The sequence below is a fragment of the Mesoplodon bidens genome, assembly GCF_964165515.1.
Source record: "Mesoplodon bidens genome assembly, chromosome: 1".
Classification (NCBI taxonomy): Eukaryota; Metazoa; Chordata; class Mammalia; order Artiodactyla; family Ziphiidae; genus Mesoplodon; species Mesoplodon bidens.
The window spans coordinates 130,179,084-130,204,683 of record NC_138176.1 but is presented as its reverse complement, the minus strand read 5'-3'; positions in this window follow the sequence as shown (position 1 = coordinate 130,204,683).

Genomic DNA, 25,600 nt, shown 5'->3' with positions numbered 1-25,600 from the left:
TCTAATTTTATTGATTTGAGTCCTCTCCCTCTTTTTCTTGAGGAGTCTGGCTAATGATTTATCAATTGTGTTTATTTTCTCCAAGAACCAACTTTTAGTTTTATTGATCTTTGCTATTGTTTTCTTTGTTTCTATTTCATTTTTTTCTGCTCTGATCTTTATGATTTCCTTACTTCTGCTAACTTTGGGTTTTGTTTTTTCTTCTTTCTCTAGTTCCTTTAGGTGTAAGGTTAGATTGTTTGAGGTTTTTCTTGTTTATTGTGGTCGGCTTGTATAGCTATAAACTTCCCTCTTAGAACTGCCTTTGCTGCATCCCATAGGTTTTGGATCATCGTGTTTTCATTGTCATTTGTCTCTAGGTATTTTTTGATTTCCTCTTTGACTTCTTCCCTGATCTCTTGGTTTTCTAGTAACGTATTGTTTAGCTCCATGTGTTTGTGTTTTTTATGTTTTTTTCCCCTGTAATTCATTTCTAATCTCATAGAGTTGTGGTCAGAAAAGACTCTTGATATGGTTTCAATTTTATTAAATTTACTGAGGCTTGATTTTTGATGCAAGATGTGATCTATCCTGGAGAATGTTCCATGCACACTTGAGAAGAAAGTGTAATCTGCTGTTTTTGGATGGAATGTCCTATAAATATCAATTAAATCTATCTGTTCTATTGTGTGATTCGAAGCTTCTGTTTCCTTATTTATTTTCATTCTGATAATCTGTCCATTGGTGTAAGTGAGGTGTTAACGTCCCCCGCTATTATTGTTACTGTCGATTTCCTCTCTTATAGCTGTTAGCAGTTGCCTTATGTATTGAGGTGCTCCTATGTTGGGTGCATATATATTTATAATTGTTTTATCTTCTTCTTGGATTGATCCCTGGATCATTATGTAGTGTCCTTCCTTCTCTCTTGTAACATTCTTTATTTTAAAGTCTATTTTACCTGATATGAGCATTGCTACTCAAGCTTTCCTTTGGTTTCCATTTGCATGGAATATCTTTTTCCATCCCCTCACTTTCAGTCTGTATGTGTTCCTAGCTTTGAAGTGGATCTCTTGTAGACAGCATACAGATGGGTCTTGTTTTTATATCCATTCAGCAAGCCTGTGTCTTTTGATTGGAGCATTTAATCCATTCACATTTAAGGTAATTATCAATATGTATGTTCCTATGACCATTTTCTAAATTGTTTTGGGTTTGTTTTTGTAGGTCCTTTTCTTCTCTTGTGTTTCCCACTTAGAGAAGTTTCTTTAGCATTTGTTGTAGAGCTGGTTTGGTGGTGCTGAATTCTTTTGGCTTTTGCTTGTCTGTAAACCTTTTGATTTCTCCATCAAATCTGAATGACATCCTTGCCAGATAGTGTAGTCTTGGTTGTAGGTTCTTCCCTTTCATCACTTTAAGTATATCATGCCATTCCCTTCTGGCTTGTAGAGTTTCTGCTGAGAAATCAGTTGTTAACCTATGGGAGTTCCCTTGTATGTTATTTGTCATTTTTCCCTTGTTGCTTTCAATAAGTTTTCTTTGTCTTTAATTTTTGACAATTTGATTACTGTGTGTCTCAGTATTTCTCCTTGGGCTTATCCTGTATGGGACTTGCTGTGCTTTCTGAACTTGGGTGGCTATTTCCTTTCCCATGTTAGGGAAGTGTTCGACTATAATCTCTTCAGATATTTTCTATGGTCCTTTCTCTCTCTCTTCACCTTCTAGGACTCCTACAATGCGAATGTTGCTGTGTTTAATGTTGTCCCAGAGGTCTCTTAGGCTGTCTTCATTTCTTTTCATTGTTTTTTCTTTATTCTGTTCTGGAGCAGTGAATTCCACCATTCTGTCTTCCAGGTCACTTATCTGTTCTGCCTCAGTTATTCTGCTATTGATTCCGTCACTTGTAGTTTTCATTTCAGTTATTGTATTGTTTGTTTGTTCTTTAATTATTCTAGGTCTTTGTTAAACATTTCATGCATCTTCTCTATCTTTGCCTCCATTCTTTCCAAGGTCCTGGATCATCTTCACTATCATTATTCTGAATTCTTTTTCTGGAAGGTTGCCTATCTCCACTTCACTTAGTTGTTTTTCTGGGGTTTTATCTTGTTCCTACATCTGGTCCATAGTCCTCTGCTTTTTCATCTTGTCTATCTTTTTGTGAGTGTGGTTTTTGTTCCACAGGCTGCAGGATTGTAGTTCTTCTTGCTTCTGCTGTCTGCCCTTTGGTGGATGAGGCTATCTAAGAGGATTGTGTTCCTGATGGGAGGTACTGGTGGTGGGTAGAACTGACTGTTGCTCTTCTCAGCTTTTTTATTTCACAAAGAATATTTGAAGAAGAGGAAGTGGTGTGGTATACGTGATGTGTTTATTTATGTGGAGACTGAGTGGTCTATGTTTCATTCAAATAGATAGGTAAATATAAACATGGATACAAAAGTCTGGGTCTCAGGAGAAAGAGAACCATCTATATACAGGTGATGTGAACCCATGGAATAGTTAGAGGAAAAGTTACTGGTAGAGAACGAGAAAATGGTAGAGAAGTAGTAGAAGGGAGAAACGTTTTTCCTGGAAGTGAAGAGAAGAGGTGTTATTAATGGAGAAGAGCATGCATGATATTGAAGTCAAAGAGAAGTCAACCAAGGAAAGGTTCAGTGAACTTGACCGATAGGAAATAATTGATGATATTAGGGGGAACAATTTTAGGATAATGTACCTATGTAGATTTCTGAAAACTGAGATGGAAATGTAAGGCAAGGAAGTAAAGGTGATGAACTTGGGACTAATATTTATTCTTGATAATGAAAAAAGGGAGGATGTTAAGACAACACTAAGATTGTCTATTTTCTTAATGTCTGAAGAGACTCTAGCATTCTGTTTGGCAAGTGTTGGGAGGTAGCAGAGTGGTGGGGAGAAAGATAATGAATCAAGAAGTGGTGCTTGTTTGATCAATGCCCTAAGGAGGTGGCATGGATTGAAGAGGGAGAAATTGGAATCAAGTGAAGAAGGACAAGATGATTCATCTTTTAAAAAGGAAGTACACAGAGATTTTTTTTTTTTAAGATGTTGGGAGTAAGAGTTTATTAATTAATTAATTAATTTTTGCTGTGTTGCATCTCCGTTTCTGTGTGAGGGATTTCTCTAGTTGTGGCAAGCTGGAGCCACTGTTCATCGTGGTGTGTGGTCCTCTCATTATGGTGACCTCTCTTGTTGCCGAGCACAGGCTCCAGTCGCACAAGCTCAGTAGTTGTGGCTCACGGGCCTAGTTGCTCAGCAGCATGTGGGATCCTCCCAGACCAGGGCTCAAACCCGTGTCCCCTGCATTAGCAGGCAGATTCTCAACCACTGCGCCACCAGGGAAGCCCACACAGAGCTATTTTTGAGAATATAATTGGGGGTTATTTCTAAGTTTTTAAGTGACAAAATTAAAGTTTTGTAGAGTTCAATTTCTCTAAGTATTTTCTTTTTCATTTGATATACAAAGATTTTACTGTTGAGCTAAATAGCAATCTGAATTCTCTGAAAAAATCCACAATCAGAAGCAACAGAAATAAGTATTGACTGGATATATTGAATCAATAATCCTGTCTTGGAATAGGACTAGAAAATAATTACTTTGGAGAATTACACTCTGACCTCATAGAGTTCAATGTGATTGTCACACTTAGCCTGCAGTTCTGTATTTTATGTATGTCAGGCTGATCTCCTTGAGGTTATAACTGTTCAGTTATGATTTATGAAGAATAATAACTTGATCTGTTTTTATCTCTAAGTATGAAGTACAAAATGACACTTGAGCATGAAATAGAAATCTTACTTTTGCCATATATTAAAATATACATCCAACAAATAATTTGAGTTTTGAAATGATTATTCTTAGAAGCAGCATTGCATAGTAGATTAGACAGTAATAATAACACTATTGATAAGGACTGTGTACCAGTATATGCTACTATTATATTTATTCACTGTAACCCACATAACCAATTATAAGTAGAAAACACAGAAATCAATCATAACATATTATAAATTGTCACAAAATTTAAAAAATATTATCTACATGTCCATTCTCTGTAAAGCAATTATATTCTAATAAAAAATTTACATATCATCTATAGATCGAAAGAATTTAATCTGTAGATCTGGGCTTCTTGGTACCTAAAGATGCATGGCTGGGTTAAGAGAAAGAGAGAGGAAAACTGGAGGGAAGGGACAGGTGCCAGGGCTGTGCAATTTAGACTCTGGATGTAGGAGTGAAAGGGTTCCACCACTCTTAATAGCTCCTAAGATTAGGAGTCTAGATAATGTACCTGGGTCATTCCTTAGGGCTGATCTTCTGTATGGCCATACCTACTAGCCTTATTGTAAAATGACTAACTGCATGAGTTAAATGGCTTATTCTCCTCTCTGCTATATGTGCCATTTCCTTGTAAAAAAATTCCTTTACCAGCCGAAAAGTTAAAAGTCTTTTGTTGTAACTGAGAGTTAACAGGTTTAAAACGCAAATATTCCCAGGAAAGATAGCACTTTTATATAACTTGATTTTAACAGAGATAATAACCACAAGTACTGGTTGGTGTTAGATTCATTTTTGTTTCAAAGCTTAATGTAAGTGGGGGTGAGGGGCAGACATACATTGGATGCATGAAATGAGGCATAATTTCATATAGGAAGAGCTTGGGTGTATAAAGGATGAGTCGCACTCAATTACAACTGAGTTCCTATAGGAATTCAACAGATCTATAGAAAGCCAAATTTGAGAGTATGTGTGCCTTCTAGAAGCAAAACAGACAGGTCTTTATTAGCTATAAATTTTTTTGCTTGCTTTTAACCAGTCTCACTTCATATAATGACGTTTTTATACCAGAGATTTGTCAATGTACAAGAGAATTTGTCAAAAGAATCTCATCCTAAAACCATATTTTGTTTTGCATATCTAATGAAGTAAAGTAAGTCATAAATACATTGGCACTTTGTTCCTCTGTCAACATAATAGGCCTTTTTATATTTTATAATCCTTCACATATTGACTATAATAATAGTTATTTACAAGTGAAGAACACACTATCCCACATGACCACAATTTGAAATGCAGGTATAATTCCCTAATGAATAATAGCACACTTCAGTATTAGAAAGGGCTGTCTCTGAATTCCATTTCCACCTCTTAATTAATTTTTAGACTTTCAGTAACTTTTGGTTTCTAAGGCTCAGTTTCCATATATACTTAGTAGCCACTTCTTGCAGTTTTAATGAATATTAAATAAGATGAGTATGTAGCACATAGTAAATACTTAGTAAATGTTAGTGAACAGGAGGAAAACTGCCAGTAATAAAGTAGTGAGTTGCTTGCCTTTAATAGTAGAATAGTATTTGTTGCCTATTACTGTCATTTAGAAAATGATCTTTTTCTTGAATTTAAAATAGGTTGGAAAGAATAACCAGAAAGCCAGATTTTTTTTACTATATATGTGTATAATATATATGTATACATATATATGTGACACAGATTTATTAGTACTAGAAAATTCTCAGTTTTTACCAGTTTCCTGATCATGCTTAACTAAGATAACATCTTTGCCGTAAAACTCTTATTTTCTGCATGTTATTGTACTTTCTAATAAACACTGTAAATGATTGGAAAGAGAACTGGGCTTCTGGAAATGGTGAGGTTAGTGACAAGGGTCCTTGAAAGTATTAGGTAGACAATATTTGGATCAGGCAAGCTCGTTTGGTGGGAGACAAGGGTAAACATGCCTGACATCCTCTGTGTCTGAGGTTAACTCTGGGCCCTAATTTGTATCCAGTAAACTAATACTACTTTTAAGGTATTGGAAGTAAAAAGATCTCAAGAGACTGTTGATTCCTGCTTTCATAGAACCTACCTACTCAGACAAGAAAACCAGATCTATAAATCTTAGAGAAATAAAGACATAGTTTTTCAATACCTTTAGACCATTAGTTAATTTTTAAATAAACATTGTTGCAAGAAAAACAGTCTTCTTATAGAACCAACATACTTTATAACTAACTACTTATTTATTAACTACTACATTCTACACATTTTTGTATCAAGATTCCATTAGCTCTTTACAGAAAATTTCTTTTTTTTTTAATTGAAGTATAGTTGACTTACAATATTATATTAGTTTCAGGTGTAGAACATAGTAATTTGATATTTTTGTAGAGTATATTCCATACAAATTATTATAAAACATTGACTATATTCCCTGTGTTGTACTCGTTACTTATTTATTGTACACCTAGTAGTTGTATCTTTTCATTCCTTTCACCTATCTTACCCCTTCCCTCTTCCCTCTTCTTACTAGTAACCACTAGTTTATTTTCTATACCTGTGAATCTGTTTCTGTTTTGTTATGTTCACTTGTTTTATTTTTAGATTCCACATATAGGTGACGTCATACAATATTTGTCTTTTTCGCTCTGACTTTTTTCACTAAGCATGAAACCCTCCAAGTTGATCCATGTTGTTGCAAATGGCAAAGTTTTATTCTTTTTTATGGCTGAATAGTGTTCCATTGTGTAGATATATACCACATCTTCTTTATCCAGTCATCTGTTGATGGGCACTTAGATTGTTTCTGTATCTTGGCAGTTGTAACTAATGCTGCTATGAACATTGGGGTGCAAATTTCTTAGTCTTGTTTTAATGATGAAGAGTAATGAAGCTCAGAGGGTTGAACAGTTTGGGCTAAGAAAGCACAGCTGGTGGATGGCAAAGCAGAGTTTCACTGCTGATGAGTTACCATTTTTCTGTTCTTAGTTACAGTAGGTAATGGTTGTATAAAACCATTTAGTGAATCTTCTTATATGAACTCTGTTCCCAGCCATTTTTTCTTTCTTGTCAAGGAAAATGTACATATACTTTTTTTTTTTTCTAAAGGAAGTATCCATTGACTCATTCGTAGTGGGACATTCAGTTTGAACTTATTTCCTAGTATTGGTAATGCATATTCATGAGATATTTCAGTGTTCAGGAACAAAGTACAACAATTTAACATAGTTGTTAAGATTTAGCTTTGGAATTCAACAGACTTGAAATCAAATATCAGGCACATCACTTCTAGGTAAACTACTAGGTAAATTTTGCTAAGTTTCCTAATCTATATAAACCACATTTTCCTCACATGGAGAAGAGCTATAATAAGACCTCGGTTATAGTTAAAGGTATTATTGAATAACACACTGCATGTAAAGCAAAAGTAAACATTTAACTAATGGTACTATTAGTATTTTTAAACTTCAGAAACTTGATTTAGTCAAAGGCCAAGCTACATTTGTTTTTCTCTTATACATCTCATTTTCTTACAACAAAATAAAATATATTACATTTTTCTGAACTCACCATCTCATTCTTCCCAGACTGTCCAAATACTTAAATCTAATAGCCAGTGAATTACACTATTTGTCTAATTCAGGGGTCAACAAACTTCTTCCGTAAAGTTCCGAAGTAAATATTTTATATTTCCTTGGCTATGTGGTCAGTTGCAACTACTCAGCTCTACCATTGTAACATAAAGGTAGCCACACATAGTACATAAACCAAAAGTATGACTGAGCTCCAACAAAACTTTATTTTCAAAAACAAGCTGTGGGTGTATTTGGCCTGTGAGCCATAATTGGCTACCCCTGATATAAATTACTGATAAATAATCACTGATGTTTACTGTTATTCAGCATATATACATATAATCACTTGTACTTATGCACAGTTAAACATTTAAAAATACTATATACATTAATTATTTACTTAAAAAGGATGACCTGTTTTATCAATTGGCACTGTTGCATACATTAGTGTGTCTCTCTTTTTTAATGTAATTCTGGATTTGGAGGAAAGGAAAGGAAGAAGCTACAAAAATTAGGAAAAATGTAATTGTCTAAGTTAGGTAGTTTTCAAAATTTTTCACTGGACCCACCATAAAAAATATCTTTTGCAGCATGACACCTGCACACCATGTGTACACATGCACGCACCTGTGTATATGTGTTTAATTCTGATCTAAGCTATGCCATGCCATGTCATGCCATTTTATTATATTCTATTTCAAGCAAACATAACATAAAACTAGACTCACTAAAATGACTTCATGATCTAGTAATGAATTATAAATCACAGTTCAGCAACCATTGGCACAGGGATCTTGGAAACTCAAAAGACAGACCTCTAGTGGATTCCTGTCTCAAACATCTTCCCTCAGAATATCTAAATAAAATGACTTGTCATAAAATTATCAATTAACTTGGATCAAAACTCTTCACTAAAAATCATAGTAATACATGCACTTTAATAAAATATTTTTTAAAAATCCCTGCTATCCTTCCACCCATTCTCATTTCTACATCCTACTTTACAGAGTCCATCACTTTGAACTATGTTTACTTTTGGTTGTTACTTCCATATCTCTAACTAACTTTCTATTGCTATTACTTGATGTGTTCATTTGGGACATTATTGAATTACTTCCTGCATGGATATCACTATTATTATCTTCCCTGACTCATTCTTCTCTATCACCTTTTATCCAAATTAGCATAAATGAGAATAGATGTTGGGAGACAGGAAATTCTCCCACATATAGTTTTTGTTCTGAGATTTTCAGTTATCTTTATTCTTGTACTACTCTTTTCTAATAATCTTTACGTGTGTGTACGCATGTGTGTGTGTATGTTTCAAACACATTATATCAATATTTGAGGGTTTTTTTTTTTTCTGAAGTCCTCCTTCCTAGAGCCCCCATCCTCTGGGTTATCTGCATCTACTTTAGGCAGTTTCCTCTGTGGTTGATCTTGAACTCCTTTCCATTCTCTCCTTCTCAAAGAAGCAAACATTGTTTTCTGATTTCATGGTCCTCCCTTTCTTCTATACCTCATTTTGCTGTAATGCAGGGTGGGCAGGAGAGTGATTCCTGCATATCTTAAAATATTTTATTCCATCCTTACTGATTTTTTAAACGTTTTAAATATTTTGAGACAATTATATGCTTACAGAAAAGTTTCAAGTACAGTATAAATAACTTTCTACCTCCCTCTCTCTCTCCCTTCTTCTCACTCTCCATTTCCTTCTTTCTTACCTTCCTCCCTTCATCTTTTTCTCCAAATAACTTTCCTGAAAACTTTCAGAGTAACCTGCTGACATTACTACATTACTCTTAAATATTTTATTGTATATTTCCTATAAACGAGCACTTTCTCATACATAGCCAAATTCAATGATCAACATCAGGAAATTACTACCATCTAATCCTCAGACCTTAACTTTCTTCAGACAAGTTTTAAAAACTGTCCCAATAAATTTCTTTGTAGCCAAAGGATTTGGTCCAGAATTTCTCATTGCCTTGAGTTGGCATGTGTACTCTTTATACTTCTTTAGTCTGAAGAATTTCTGTTTCTTCATGACTTTCATGGACTTGACACTTGAAGTATACAGACCAGGAATACACGCCAGTTATTTTTTAGAATGTACTGTAATTTGCATTATCTGACATTTACTCATGCTTAGATTTGGTTGTGCATCTTTGGCAAGGCAATCACACACATGATGCTGTGTTCTTAATGCATACTGTTAGGTAACAAACATTTTTGATTTATACCATTTAGTGCTGAGGTTTACTTTGATAACTTGATTAAAGTGGTGTCTGCTCAGCTCCCATTGTAAACCTTTCCCCCTTTGTAATTGATAATTACAGATTTTCCTCAACTTATGATGGGCTTATGTCCCCACAACCCCATCCTAAGTTGAAATGATCATAAGTCAAAAATGAGTTTAACACACCTAATCTACCGAGCATCATAGTTTAGACTACCCTCGCTTAAATGTGCTCAGAACACTTCCATTGGCCTACAGTTGAACATAACTAAGTGTTGAATATCTCATGTAATTTATTGAGTACTGTACTGAAAGTGAAAAACAGAGTGGTTGTATGGGTACAGATGTTTGCAAGTATATAGGTTGTTTATCCCTGCAATCGAGCAGCTGACTAGGAGCTGTGGCTTGCTGCTACTGCCCAGCACCATGAGAGAGGATATTATCGTGTATCAGTGGCCTGGGAAACGATAAAAATTTAAAAATTGAAGTTTGGTTTTGACTGAATACGTTTCATTTTGTAGCATTATAAAGTTGAAAAATAGTAAGTTGACCATCTGGACTATCTGTATTTTGTTGGGAAGTACTTTGATACCTATTTTATTCAATGGGTTATAATTGATGACTACTACCATTTAATTAAATACTCAGTTGCCCCATATTGTCTTGGAGAAGTCTCTTCAGTTTGAGCTTCTATATCATTTTGACATATCTTCAGAATTCCTTGAGCAATTACTTGCTCTGTGGCATAAGATATTCCAGGCCCCGTTTTTCTTTTATGAGCATATAGTTGATATACAATGTTGTGTTATTTTCAGGTGTATAGCAAAGTGAATGTGTTATACATATCCATATATTCACTCTTTTTTAGTTTCTTTTCCCATATAGGTCCAGGCCCATCTTGTATTTTCCCTAGCCTAGCTCGGAAATCAGACATTTCTCCAAGAACCCTTGCTTTGTTTTATTGGAGAATACTATTGATACTTAGAAATACAAATCTGGATGCTAAGTTTGCTCATTGCTTATAAGGTATCACTGTTTGCTGGCCATCTCAGTTGTCAGAGTTAAGGAACTAAGGAATATATGCATATATAGATAGATATACACACATAGATCCTGAAAACTGAGGCTACTACATCAACATGGCTTAATTAGATTTATTAATGCATCTGCTGTTATTTTGATATGTTCACCTGCACACACACATACATACTCACATTTACACCTACATTAATTTCCTTATCTAATTATCTCTCTGTATCTATATATCTATATTTGTACCTGTATCTAAATCCATATGTGTATATGTGTGTGTATGTATGTATATGTATATATATATATATATATATATATATATATATATATATATAATTTATTATATATATATAAAATAAATTGAGAGTTCCTCTGTAGTTAAAAGTATAAGTATTCTAACCAAATTATTTCTAGGGTTGAAGTAACTCCTACATCAGACTTCTATATGCCCATTAAGCACTAGGAAAAGTGAGGCACAGATGGCTTATTCCTGAAGGTCCATCTAGTACCAATATACCAGAAGCACTTTGTCAAGCAAAGACATCAAGCTAATAACACAGATTCCACTGTTTTTAATTTTCACATTGAATTATTAAATAATTATTAAATTAGTATTTCAAGGACTATATTAAATGTTTAAAAATGAGGATACATTAAATGTTTATAACTGTACATTCATTTTAAAATGGTATATACATTGCATAAAATACAAAAAATTAGCTAGGTGGTTTGTGACTGCCTAGAGGGGTGGGATAGGGAGGGTGGGAGGGAGGGAGTTGCAGGAGGGAAGAGAAATGGGACCATGTGTATATGTATAACTGATTCACTTTGTTATAAAGCAGAAACTAACACATCATTATAAAGCAATTATACTCCAATAAAGATGTTAAAAAATACATAAAATTGGGCTTCCCTGGTGGCGCAGTGGTTGAGAGTCCGCCTGCCGATGCAGGGGACACGGGTTCGTGCCCTGGTGTGGGAAGATCCCACATGCCGCGGAGCGGCTGGGCCCGTGAGCCAGGGCCCTGAGCCTGCGCGGTTGGAGCCTGTGCTCCACAATGGGAGAGGCCGCAACAGTGAGAGGCCCGTGTACCGCAAAAAAAAAAAAAAAAAAAAAAAAAATACATAAAATTATATAACTATACATTCATTAGTTTAATGTGTACTAGTATATTCACTTATTCCTACTTTGCTTGTCTTAGGATGAATAATGTTTCTACTCCACAAATAAGGAAACTAGGCCATTGGATGCTAAATGACTCTTAGCAAGGGAGTGATATAATTAAGAAAATTATCTAGATCAAATGTATTCTTTTTAGTCATCATATAATTTTCTATAATACTGGGCTAACTACATTATTCTATCATTCTTTTATGGTTGGACATTCACAGTTTATCCTGTTTTGTTTTGTCTGTTTAGATTCCAAGAATTATAAATGCCCCATAAAAGTTTAGGAACATTTAAATTTTAATAAATTTTGCTGATGTGTTTATACAATAGTTATTTTAAATATTTTCTCATAATCTAGGTCATTAATATGCAGAAAAGGATGACACCTTCCAGTGGCTTAAAACTAAGTGTTCACTGCATATTTTGCACTTGTAAAGTGTTATGGGGTCTAAAAATAATAAAATTTAAAAACTCTGGTTTCTAGAAAACTGTATGTGGAATAAAGATTTAATATTATTTTTGAAGATACACTGAATGTGATTCATATTAGGGCTCTACAAATAATGAGTAAAAATGCAGGATAAATGTGAATTTTGAGAGGGTTACTTAGCCAAGACTTTTGAATGAGATGAGTTTTCAGCTGCTTTTAGCAGGAGAGAAGGAGAAAGTACAGTTAGAAATCAGTAGTTCCCAAATATTTTTCTGTTATCTGTCAGCTAAGGCAAAATCCTACCAGCCGTTAAAAGTACCTTCCTTATATACATTTTCTCAACATTTATGATAAATTTAATTTTGTAAAGTTATCATTTATTACCATGGAGTAATTTCCTGCAGACTTTTTGAGCAAAGCTTTCATAGATAAATTTAATCTTAGTACAGTAGCCCTTTCTCCTAGGCTATATTTGGAGCTTCCACTCATTTAAAGCATATAATTTTTTATAAAAGATTGCAGCTATGAAATAGCCTCCTGTTATAAGCAAAATCATAATGATGAAAAATATCACCTCTATTTTGGTACCTGTATGAAATTACCAGCAGTATTTCATATAGATGAAAAAGTGTACATTGACATTTAAATCTATTACATATTATGCCCCTTTCTATATTTTTGATTTAGTAGTGTAAATCCTCATACAACTTTGTTTTTTACGCTACATACTATAATTATAGGGAATAAATTTTTTTCATGTAAATTGAGCTCTTGGGGAAATTTTATTACTGGGAACATCTTCTTCTGGGGGAGAAAATAGATTATATATTCTCATAACCACATAGAAAAATTCCAATTTTTCGATTGCTGTCAGTATCTTAATAGACGACCCTCTTCAAAAAATAAAAAAGTAATACGGGCACTTTGGGCCAAGCTAACGTTGTACTCAGGAAGACTGTGTTTAAATCCAGGCTTTGAGTGTCATCTATAGTTATAACCCTAACAAGTCCCACACTGTTGTTCCTAAGTGTCCAGATGAAAGAACTTTTTGGTTCTCCACGGTTTTCTTCATGATAAAGAGGTCAACTTCACCTTTAGATATAGCCTTCCGTTTGGCGATACTTGCTATGTACACTTTGGGAATAGATTTCTTTCTCTGTATAATGCTTGGGGTCTGCCATTGAATAAAAGAAAAAAGAAAAACATTTTCAAAAGAAGCTGTGTTTGTGTGTAGAATAAGACAGGAGTTGGCCTTCTATGTGGATTTTTCCTCTGAGGCTTTTTTACCTGACTCCAGTTTCTACTTTTTGAAGTAACCTGTGAAAGTTTAATAAGCAGTTTGTGGAATCCTTAAGGAATGCAAGCCTTTTGTGTTCTGTTGTTGAAATACAGAACTGATTCTCAGGTGATGTCAGAAGTGCTACCTCTATTAATACGTTGACAACTGTTCCAAAATACATCTTTTTGGAGAACATTTTTGAATTGGAGAAATAAACTAGAAGAGAAATATAAACAAAACAAAAAGTAGAACATTAGCCATTTTTGATTTTTCTACTTTTGCCTAGTGACAATGCAACGATAGGCAGCAAGTTTGTATCTTTTAAACATACTTCTCCCAAATTCTTTATTTTTTTTTAATTTATAGAATTTATTTATTAGAGAAGTTTTGGGCTTACAAAAGAAAAATGAGCTCTACAGAGCGTTCTTGTATATTTCCTTCTCCTTCCTGCATACCCCCTCCCTCAATAGTTTCTCTATGATTAACTTCTTGCATTAATGTGGTACATTTGTTACAATTGTTGAGCCAATATTAATACATTGTAATGAACTAAAGTCAGTAGTTTACATTAGGGTTCCCTCTTCCTATCGTACAGTTCTATGGGTTTTGACAAATGATGTCAATATTATATAGAATAGGTCCACTGTCCTACAAATGCCTGGTGCTCCACCAATATATCCTTTCCTCCCCAAATCCTGGCAGCTACTGATCTTTTTACTGTCTCTATTAGTTTTACCTTTTTCAGTATATCATACAGTTAGAACCATATAGTATGTAACCTTTTCAGGCTGGTTTCTTTCACTCTGCAGTGTGCATTTAAGGTTCCTCGATGTCTTTTCCTCATTTAATATGTCACTTTTATCACAGAATAGCATTGCATTGTATGGATTTATCACAGTTTATCCATTCATCTATTGAAAGTCATCTTGGTGGCATTCAATTTTTGGCAATTATGAGTAGAACTGCTATAAACATTTGTGTGCAGGATTTTGTGTGGATGTAAGTTTTCAACTTATTTGGGTAAATACTTATGCATCTGATTGCTCGATCATATGGTAAAACTATGTTTAGTTTTGTTAACAAAACCTTGCCAAACTATCTTCCAAATTGGCTGTATCATTTTGCATTCTCACCAGCAAAGAATGAGAGTTCCTGTTGGTCCACATCCTCCCCAGCATTTGATGTTGTCAGTGTTTTGGATTTTAGCCATTCTGTAGGTGTGTAGTGATATCTTATTATTTTAATTTCAATTCCCTAATGACATATGGTATTGAGCATCATTTCATATGCTTATTTACCATCTGTATATTTTCTTTCATGAGGTGACTGTTCAGATCGCCTGTCTACTTTTTAACTGGGTTGCTTGTTTTCTTATTATTGAGTTTCCAGAGTTCTTGCATATTTAGGGGATATAAGTCCTTTATCAAATACCTATTTTGCAAATATATTCTTCTAGTGTGTGACTTGTCTTTTCATTTTCTTAACAGTGTCTTTGCAGAGCAGAAGTTTTAAATTTTAATGAAGTACAACTTATAAGTGTTTTCCTTCATGGATTATATGGTTAGAGTTATATCTAAAAACTCATTGCCAAGCCTAAAGTTACCTTGATTTTCTACTCTCTTATCTTGTAGAACTTCATTTCTTCTACATAGACAATTATGTCATATGCAAACAAAGACAGTTTTATTTCTTCCTTTCCAGTACATAAGGCTTTTATTTCCTTTCTTGTCTAATTGCATTAGCTAGGACTTCCAGAATGATGTTCAATCAGATATCTGAGAATGGATATCCTTACCATGTTCCTCATCTTAGGGGGAGAGCATCTAGTTCCTAACCATCAAATATAATGTTAGTCATAGGTTTTTTGGTATATGTTCTTTATCAAGTTGAGGAAGTTTCCCTCTTTTATTATGGAGCTTCCAGGGGAGAATATATTTTCTTGCTTTTTCCAGCTTCTAAATCTTTCTGTATTTCTTGGCCTTCCATATTTAAAGTGCATCAATCGAAGTTCTACTTCCATTTTTTCTCCTAGTTTTTCTAAATTTGACCTTCTTGCCCCCCTTATAATAAACTCCCCTGTGATTATATTGGATACACCCAGATAATTCAGGTTAATCTCATCTCAAGATCCTTAACTTAATCACACATTAATAGTTCCTTTTGCCACATATTTACAGCTTCTGGGGATTAGGACCTAAGCATCTTTGGAAAGCCTTTATTTTTTCAACCACAGTAAGCTTCCTTGCTTCCATCTTTTCTACTTAACTCTTCCATATTCCTTTTAATTCAACTGAAATATCACTTTCATGGTGAAATATCTCTGAACCATTTAATAAGATTTGTTTTCTCTTTCCTGTATAGTTTTTATTTTTCTTGACTTATTTAAATTTTTTGGACTCACTTAAAACTTTATTTCTTGTTTTCCTTAGTATTACTTCCTTTTAATCATCTTTCCTCTTTTTCATAACAATATGATCTTGAAAATACTATTCATTCAGCAAATATTTATTGTACCCTTATTATATGTCAAGTCCTGTGATAGGCACTAAGAATAATATAGTAAGCAAAAGAGACATCTTTCTTATTTATTTTTTTGAGGATAATATATATTGCTTACATAGACAATGATTGAATTATGAGTCCAAGTTCAGAATGAGAAAATATTTGGGGAAAACAATTAAAAACATAACTACCATTGACTGGAACTACAAATCTAAAATTTTCTTCTTTTTTTAATTTAATTTTTTATTGAGTTATAGTTGATTTACAATATTATGTTAGTTTCAGGTATACAACATATTGATTAAAATATTTATAAATTATAATCAATTTATAGTTATTAGAAAATGTGGCCTATATTCTCTGTGCTATACAGTATATCCTTATAGCTTGTTTATTGTGTACATTGAAGTTTGTACCTCTTAACTGCCTACTGCTTCTTGCTCATCCACTCTCCATCTCCTCACTGGTAACCAATAGTTTATTCTCTACATCTGTGAGTCTGCTTTTTTCTCATTGTATTCACTAGTTTGTTTTATTTTATAGATTCCACATATAAGTGACATCATACAGTAATTGTCTTTGTCTGACTCATTTCACTAAGCATAATACCCTCCAGGTTCATCCATGTTGATACAAATGGTAAATTTATTTAAATTGCTGAATAGCATTTCATTGTGTGTGTGTGTGTGTGTGTGTGTGTATACACACACACACGACATCTTTATCCATTCATCTGTTGATGGCACTTAGGTTGCTTACATATCTTAGCTATTGTAAATAATGCTGTGATGAACACCGGGGTGCATGCATCTTTTTGAATTATTTTTTTTGTTTTCTTTGGATATATACCTAGAATAGAATTGCTGGATCATATGGTACTTCTATCTTTTAGTTTTTTTGAGGAACCTCCATACAGCTTTCCACAGTGGCCACACCAATTTACATTCTCACCAACAGTGTACAGGGTTCCATTTTCTCCACATCATTACCAACATTTATTATCTGTGTTTTTTTGGATGGTAGCCACTCTGACAGGTGTGAGGTGATGTCTCATTGTGGTTTTGATTTTCATTTCTCTGATGATTAGTGATGTTGTGCATCTTTTCATGTCCCTGTTGGCCATCTGTATGTCTTCTTTGGAAAAATGTCCATTCAGGCCTTTTGCCCATTTTTTAATCAGATTGTTTTTGTTGCTATTGAATTGTATAAGCTGTTTATATATTTTGGGTATTAACTTGTTATTGGTCATATCATGTGCAAATATTTTCTCCCATTAAGTAAGTTGTCTTTTTATTTGTTGATGGTTTACTTTGCTTTACAAAAGCTTTTAAGTTTAATTAGGTCCCATTTATTTATTTTGTCTTTTGTTTCCTTTGCCTTAAGAGACAGATCCAAAACATTATTGCTATGATTTATGACAAAAGGTGCTCTGCCTCTGTTCTCTATAAGGAATTTTATGATTTCTGGTCTTACATTTAGGTCTTTAATTCATTTTGAGTTTATTTTTGTACATAGTGTGAGAAAATATTCTAATTTCATTCTTTTCCATGTAGTGGTCCAGTTTTCCCAGCACCACTTATTGAAGAAACTGTCTTTTCTCCACTTTTCTTCATTGCATGTTCTTGCCTCCTTTGTCATGGATTAATTGACCATAAGCATGTGGATTTATTTCTAGCCTCTCTGTTCTGTTCCATTGATCAATGTGTCTGTTCTTGTGACAGTACCATACTGTTTTCATTACTGTAGCTTTGTAATATAGTCTGAAGACAGGAAGATTGATAACTCCATCTCTTCTTTCTCAGGATTGTTTTGGCTATTTGGGGTCTTTAGTGTTTCCACACAAATTTTAAAATTCTTTGTTTTAGTTCTGTGAAAAATGTCATTGGTATTTTGATAGTAATTTAATCAAATCTGTAGGTGGCCTTAGGTGGTATGGTCATTTTAACAATATCAAATCTTCCAATCCTTGAATATATTATATCTTTCCATCTATTTGTGTTATTTTCAATTTCTTTCATCAGTGTCTAATAGTTCTTGGAGTACAGGTCTTTTACATCCTTAGGTAGGTATATTCCTAAGTATTTTATTCTTTTTGATGTACTTGTAAATTAGACTGTTTTCTTAATTTCTCTTTATAATAGTTCATTGTTATTGAATAAAAATTCAACAGATTATGTATATTAATTTTGTATCCTACAACTTTACTGAATTCACTGATGAGCTCTAGTAGTTTTTTGGTGGAGTCTTTAGGATTTTATTTGTATAGTATCATGTCATCTGCAAACAGTGACAGTTTTACTTCTGGCTTTCCAGTTTGGATTCCCTGTATTTCTTTTTCTTGTCTGATTGCTGTGTCTAGGACTTCCAATACTATCTTGAATAAAAGTGGTGAGAGAGGGCATCCTTGTCATGTTCCTCATCTTAGAGGAAAAGCTGTCAACTTTTCTTCATTGAATATGATGTTAGTTGTGAACTAAACATATATAGCCTTTACTGTGTTGAGGTATGTTCCCTCTGTATCCACTTTCTGTGAAGTTTTAACCATAAATGGATGTTGAGTTTTGTTAAAGCTTTTCATGCACCTACTGAGATAATCATATTATTTTTATTCTTCAGTTTGTTAGTGTGGTGCATCACACTGATTGATTTGCTCATCCTTGCATCCTTGGGATAAATTCTACTTGATCATGGTGTATGATTCCTTTAATTTATTGTTGAATTTGGTTTGCTAATATTTTGCTGAGGATTTTTGCATCTATGCTCATCTTTGATATTGGCCTTAATTGTCTTTTTTTATGTGATATCTTTGTCTGGTTTTGGTATCAGGGTGATACTGGCCCTGTAGAATGAGTGAGGAAGCATTCCTTCCTCTGCAAAGTTTTGGAATAGTTTGAGAAGGATGGGCGTTAACTCTTCTCTATATGTTTGGTAGAGTTGTTCTCTGTCCCTTTTTCTTTCTCTTCTCCTTCTGGGGCCCCTATAATGTGAATGTTAGTGCACTTAATGTTGTCCTAGAGGTCTCTTATACAGACCTTATTTATTTTTACTTTTTTTTCTTTTTTCTGTTAAGCTTTAGTGATTTCCACTACTTTGTCTTCGAGCTTACTGAGCTGTTCTTCTGTATCATTTATTCTATTATTGATTCCTTCTAGTGTATTTGTCATTTCAGTTATTATATTCATTATCTATGTTCAGTTGTTCTTTATTTTTTCTAGCTCTTTTTAAAAAAAACTTCTAAATTCTCACTGTTCATCCATTCTTCTCCTGAGTTCTTTGATTATCTTTATAATATTTACCTTGAACTCTTTCTTGGGTAAATTGTCTACCTCCACTTCACTTAGTTCTTCTTCTGGGGTTTTATCTAGTTCCTTCTTTTGGAATATGTTCCTCTATCACCTCATTTTATCTAACTTTCTGTTTTTATTTATATGTCTCTGATAAGTTGGTTCTGTTTCCTGACCTTGGAGAAATAGCTTTTTGTAGAAGATGTCTTATGCATCCTGGCAGTGCACTCCCCTCTGGTCACCAGGGCTATATGCTCTAAAGGTATCCCTTTTGTGGGTTGTGTAGGTCCTTTTGTTTCAGTAGGCTGACAATTCTGGGCAGTCTGGTAGGTGGTTGGTTGCCAAGATGTGCTTTGTGCAGAGCTTGCTGGCTGTTGGTTGATGGGGCTGGGTAATGAGGAAGCTGGCTGTGGAAGCCCAGGAGGCCTTGGCACTAGTACTAACTCACTGTTGGGAAGAGTCAGGGTCCAAGAGATCTTGGGACTGGTGTCCATCCACCAGTGGGTGAAGCTGGGGCTGATATTTGTGATTTTGGTGTGTCCGTGTGAGGAGGTGATCTCAAGGTCTTTCTACTCTGTCATCTTGATAACTCCACCTCAACACCTTTTTTATTTTAATGGAGCTTACAGATCACAAAAATATTTAATTATAATATGGGATAGATTTAATGGAGATAAGATTATATGAATTTAATAGTGGAACTGAGCTGGTCTGGTGGGGGCAGGAGTGGTGGTAGTGATAACAATGGTGGAGGTTAGCGACAGCTTAGACTTTTACAAGGATATTAAACTGATATTTCAAGTTCAGGAGGTGTTTCAAACAGAGAAAATAGTATATATAGAGGGGTTGGGAAGGGAAAAAAATGTTTAAGAAACTGAAAGAAGATCCAAATGACTAAGTATGGAGAAAACAGAGAATGGCATGGAATGGAACTTCAGAGGTAGGCAAGGGCTAGATCTCAAAGGGCTTTTTTAGTAATGTTACTGGTTCTCACTGGTACTTTTGGTTTTAAGTGGTGAATTATCATGATTATATCTAGGTTTGAAAAGGAATCACCATAATTACATTTCTCTTTTAAAAATATCTGATAGTTCCTTTTAGTCTATCTCACAGTAATTTTTCATACTACCTTCTGTATATTTCTACTGGTTTAAAAGATTTTTACCATGATTTATTGCTGACAGTCTGTTTTTTTTTATTTTAAGAAAGCAACTTTTTCACATTTGCCTTGAAAAAAAATTTATTGAAGGTGGAATTTTAAGTTGAAGGAGAGGAGAGTTTTAGATGCTTCACTTCCTGTGCAGACCTCCTCTGTACCACTTGTTGGTTTGTGTTGAACTTAACAGTTTACCAGTTTTCCCAAATAGATTGCAAAGAGATCAGAAAAGGTGCTTCAGTCATGTTCCTGAATTCCCAGGAACATAGTAGGTGTTAAATACATTTAAATCATATAGATATATTTAGTTCAATTAAAAATGTTACATGGGGCTTCCCTGGTGGTGCAGTGGTTGAGAGTCCGCCTGCCGATGCAGGGGACACGGGTTTGTGCCCCGGTCCGGGAAGATCCCACGTGCCATGGGGCGGCTGGGCCCATGAGCCATGGCCGCTGAGCCTGCACGTCCAGAGCCTGTGCTCCGCAACGGGAGAGGCCACAGCAGTGAGAGGCCCATGTACTGCAGGAAAAAAAAAAAAAAAGTTACATGAAGACTATTTGCTTACACTTAATTCAGGGAACTATAACATTTCACATAGAGAAATGGAATTTTACCAGAAAGAATTGGGGCATTTGTTCTCTTTTTTATTGCCATAGTAACAATACACTTTTCAGTGTGTCCTTATAATATTCACCAGTTTTCCACTTTGCTGTCTTTTAAAATAGAAGGAAAACACTCTGCCCATCTGGAAAGAAAAAATAATGAAGGTAATATCAAATATAATTTGAAATAACAAATGCAATCATTTTTACTAGGTGCTATCATGTTCAAAAATAGTAAAAGATGTATTTTATAGTATAATACTAGTCTGAAAACTCATGGAAAATTCATGACATCTCAGATGTATTTACCACTCAACATGATGATTTTGAGGTTTTATGACTGTATTTCTGTAAGAAACCATGGCAACTTAGGTAATGGCCTTCTCTTTTTTTAAACTTATTTATTTATTTTTGGTTGTATTGGGTCTTCGTTGTGGTGCACGAACTTTCTCTAGTTGTGGTGAGTGGGGGCTACTCTTCATTGCAGCGCGTGAACTTCTTATTGAGGTGGCTTCTCTTGCTGTGGAGCATGGAATTTAGGCTTGCAGGCTCAGTAGTTGTGGCACACGGGCTCAGTAGTTGTGTCTCACGGGCTGTAGTGTGCCGGCTCAGTTGTGGCACACAGGCTTAGTTGCTCTGCAGCATGTGGAATCTTCCTGGACCAGGGCTCGAACCTGTGTCTACTACATTGACAGGTGGATTCTTAACCACTGCACCACCAAGGAAGTCCTGGTAATGGCATTCTTTTCTGACAATCTCCCAAACCTCAGGTTATCTGTAGATGACAAGTATCTTTTTTATATTGATACTATTCTGCCTCACTAATTGTGCCAGACCAATACAGCTGTTGTTCTCTTCAGGACAGTTCCACCAAATATTATGATAATTAAGGTTAGCATGTTTGTTGCATCTAACGTGTTATGTGTCTGATTTGAAAAACTACTTCTCATTTTAATAACATACATAAGCGCAGGAACAAGTAAATTTAGGATATGTAAGAGATTGATTTGGCACTATATTTCACAAAGAGAAAAAAATGCAAGTGTCCATGGAGGTAGTGAAGGATGGGAATGAATGTTTGTTTTGTGTATGTGTGTGTGTATGTATATATGTATGCATACATGTATATATGTCTATACATAAACATATAGGTTATATTACATATGTATATATACACACAGAATAACAAACGTACAAATTAATTGTATGAGAGTAATGAACTAAGCATAATTCACATAAACAATTATCTACTTTGCCTGTAAGACAAATATTGTCTTATTTCAGTGGAGACCAAAAGAAAAAAAAAGCAGTTATTATATGCTTGTTTTTATTATAATAAAGATTAACATCTTTCAATAACTTTGTCTCAGATTCATTGACTAACCAAGTTCAAAGAAATATATAAATATATACTAGAAAGTCCAACAGTTATGGAGCCAGGCACAGTATATTTAACTTTGCACAAGTTTTATAACTGCTTCTGTATAAAGTTTTGATGGTGATGGTAATTGCTACCTTGTAGCATTAGTTTTTATGAGGATGAATTGGAAATTGCTACCTTGTAGTATTAGTTCTTATGAGCATGAATTGGAAAAGTATTTATATAGTGATCAGAAGATGTTATTCCTCTCAAAATTGAGGTTAAGGAACAAAGAGATTGAGTTATTTGAGAATAAATCATAATCTCCAATATGCCTGTGGTACAGTTTAATTCCATTTTTTAAAATAAATTTATTTATTTAATTTATTTATTTTTGGCTGTGTTGGGTCTTCATTGCCACACATGGGCTTTCTCTAGTTGCAGCGAGCGGGGGCTACTCTTCATTGTGGTGCACAGGCTTCTCATTGAGGTGGCTTCTCTTGTTGCAGAGCACAGGCTCTAGGCGCTCAGGCTTCAATAGTTGCGGCACGTGGGCTCAGTAGTTGTGGCTCACAGGCTCTAGAGCACAGGCTCAGTAGTTGTGGTGCACAGGCTTAGTTGCTCCTCTGCATGTGGGATCTTACCGGACCAAGGCTCAAACCCATGTCCCCCTGTATTGGCAGGTGGATTCCTAACCACTGCACCACCAGGGAAGCCCGATGCCACTTTTAATATAGATGGGAAAGGAAGTTGTAGACCTGGTCCATGTCAGACCAGAGATATGAACTCAGTTCTTTTAAGTCCAATGAGTAGTGGTCTTTTCAAAATGCCGTGGATGACTGAAAATGATATCTGGGAAGGTTTTCTCCCATGAACAATTTAAGGCAAATTACATTAGCTTCTATCGGCAAAGATATATTCCAAGTAAATGGACAAAGGGAGATTATGATGGGAAGTTACACCAAGAAAATTCCACATTACAAGGACAAAGTCCAGAGGGCAATTGTGAATAAGAGTGTCGATTACTGAGATATCTATGTTGTTACCAGATATCTGTAGGCTGTAAGGACCTAACTGAGAACAAGTAGTACAGAAAGTGTCATTAAGGAACACTTAAGTATACTTTGTGATTTGGTTCTATTCCAAATTCACCTTTCTCTGTTCCTTGACTTGCAGATCATAATTTAATCATTCATTCAACCAACAGTTACTATGTATCAGGAACTATTCTAGATACTGGATGCATCTCTGAACAAAAAAGATGAAAAGTCCTGCTTCCATGAATATTAAATTGTAATTGGAAATAGTAAAATGCTTATGGATTTCTGCAGTGCTCTTTCCTTCCTCTTCACCTAGGTAATCTTTAGTAGTCTGCTTAGCGCTCATGTCTTTTAGGAAACCTTCCTGAATCTTGTCATGTGGATGATATTTCCAATTTTATGTTCCTCTGATATTAACACTTAACATATCTCTTTACTGTTGTTGGCTTTTTTTTTGCCTAAAGGTAGGGTCTTGGTCTTCTTTGTATGTATATTACCTATACAAGTTTCTTGAATAAAGGAATAAACTTCCTTTGTGAATATGTCCAAGAACTATCCTTTTTTAATTTTATATTTAAAAATATATAAATATTATATTACTTATAATTAATTAAAATTAATTGTGACTATTAATAATAAATGTTATCTATAATCATTATTATAAAATTAATTTAAAAATATATGTTTATATGTATATGTTTGCTGATTGAATTTTGGTAAATATTTAGTTAAATTTTCCCAGATGTTGTTTTTATTGATCAAATAACTAGATATCTGCCAAATTTCTGCATCAACCTGGAACCATGTAAACATGTTTTACCCTGTCCTTTAAGATTCCTTGAAATAAACAAAGGAATATAGAAAATAATTATATTAATAGAAACATTATAAAGCATGATATTCAGTTAATATTACTGACACTAAATAACTGTTCTGTCTATATGTTTAAATTCCTTGTGTATTAATAGTAAGGTAATAGTTTGTGAATAAATGCACAGGTGCGCACACACACACACACACACAGCTAATGATTGACATTCTTACCACCATTTTCAAAGATTTTGAGCAGCATGTCAGCCCAAACACTATTTTAAAAAAAATAACAAATTCCAAACCCATTAGGGAGAAAAATTACCTATGGAGCTGGAGTTGATCTGATATATCCAGCAAAACTGGATATAGCAACTTGAATAATGATCCAAAAGACTCACAGGGTGATTGATAGACTTCTATAAACCCACGGGGCTCGTAGAGGATTTCTCCACTCTCTGTCTGGAGTTGCAGCAACTGGTGTGGTTCCTTTAATCTGCAGTTGAAGTGTATTAGAATATATGATGAATTAACATGGATTTTTCTTCCTTTTATCACTGTCAGTTTTATAAAAATAGGAAAAATACACTATTAGACATACACATTAAATGATCTTGTTGTATTTAATAATTCTCCATTTCCTTTGTGATTTGTTCACTTATTATCTATGACTCCTCATCAGCTTAGTGAGTTTTATTTTGTTCTACTAAATGACCGAACACTTAAATTGTTGCTCATAGCACCTGTTAGCCTATTCTTCACCCTTCCCTTCATCATTCTTGCTTTATGATTTAAAATTAAATCCTTTCCTCTTACTAACAACCTTGGTTATTCAGAAGCCATGTGTGGAGTGGGTAAATGAGCATACATGGACTGACTTTGCTGCTCTGTGACTTAACAGTTGGGTGACCTGGGCCAACCTTGACCAACTTACTCTTTCTGCTGTTTCTTACTTGTGAAATAAAGAAATACTTCACAGGATTGTAATGAAGATTGAATGTTATTGCAAGCAAATCATCTAGAACACTGTAAGCACCCAGAAGTGCTAATTCCTTCCCTGTCCATGAGTATAACTATTTTTGTGACTATGTTTTCATGTTATTTTTCTTCATTATAATGACGAGCAGAAAGGAAACAAAGCTTATATTTACACCCTAATTTTACACAGGAAGAAACGTAGTTACTGGTCCAAGTTCATTTAGCTAGTAAGACCTAGAGACAATAATCTTTAGGTCATAACCTGAGTAATCTGGCTCTTATAATTCATAGAATTTTATATTAATAAAGGGGAATAGATGATTTTGGTGCTGACTAAAATGTGAGGTTCTGTGCCAAGCACTTAATTTCCATTTT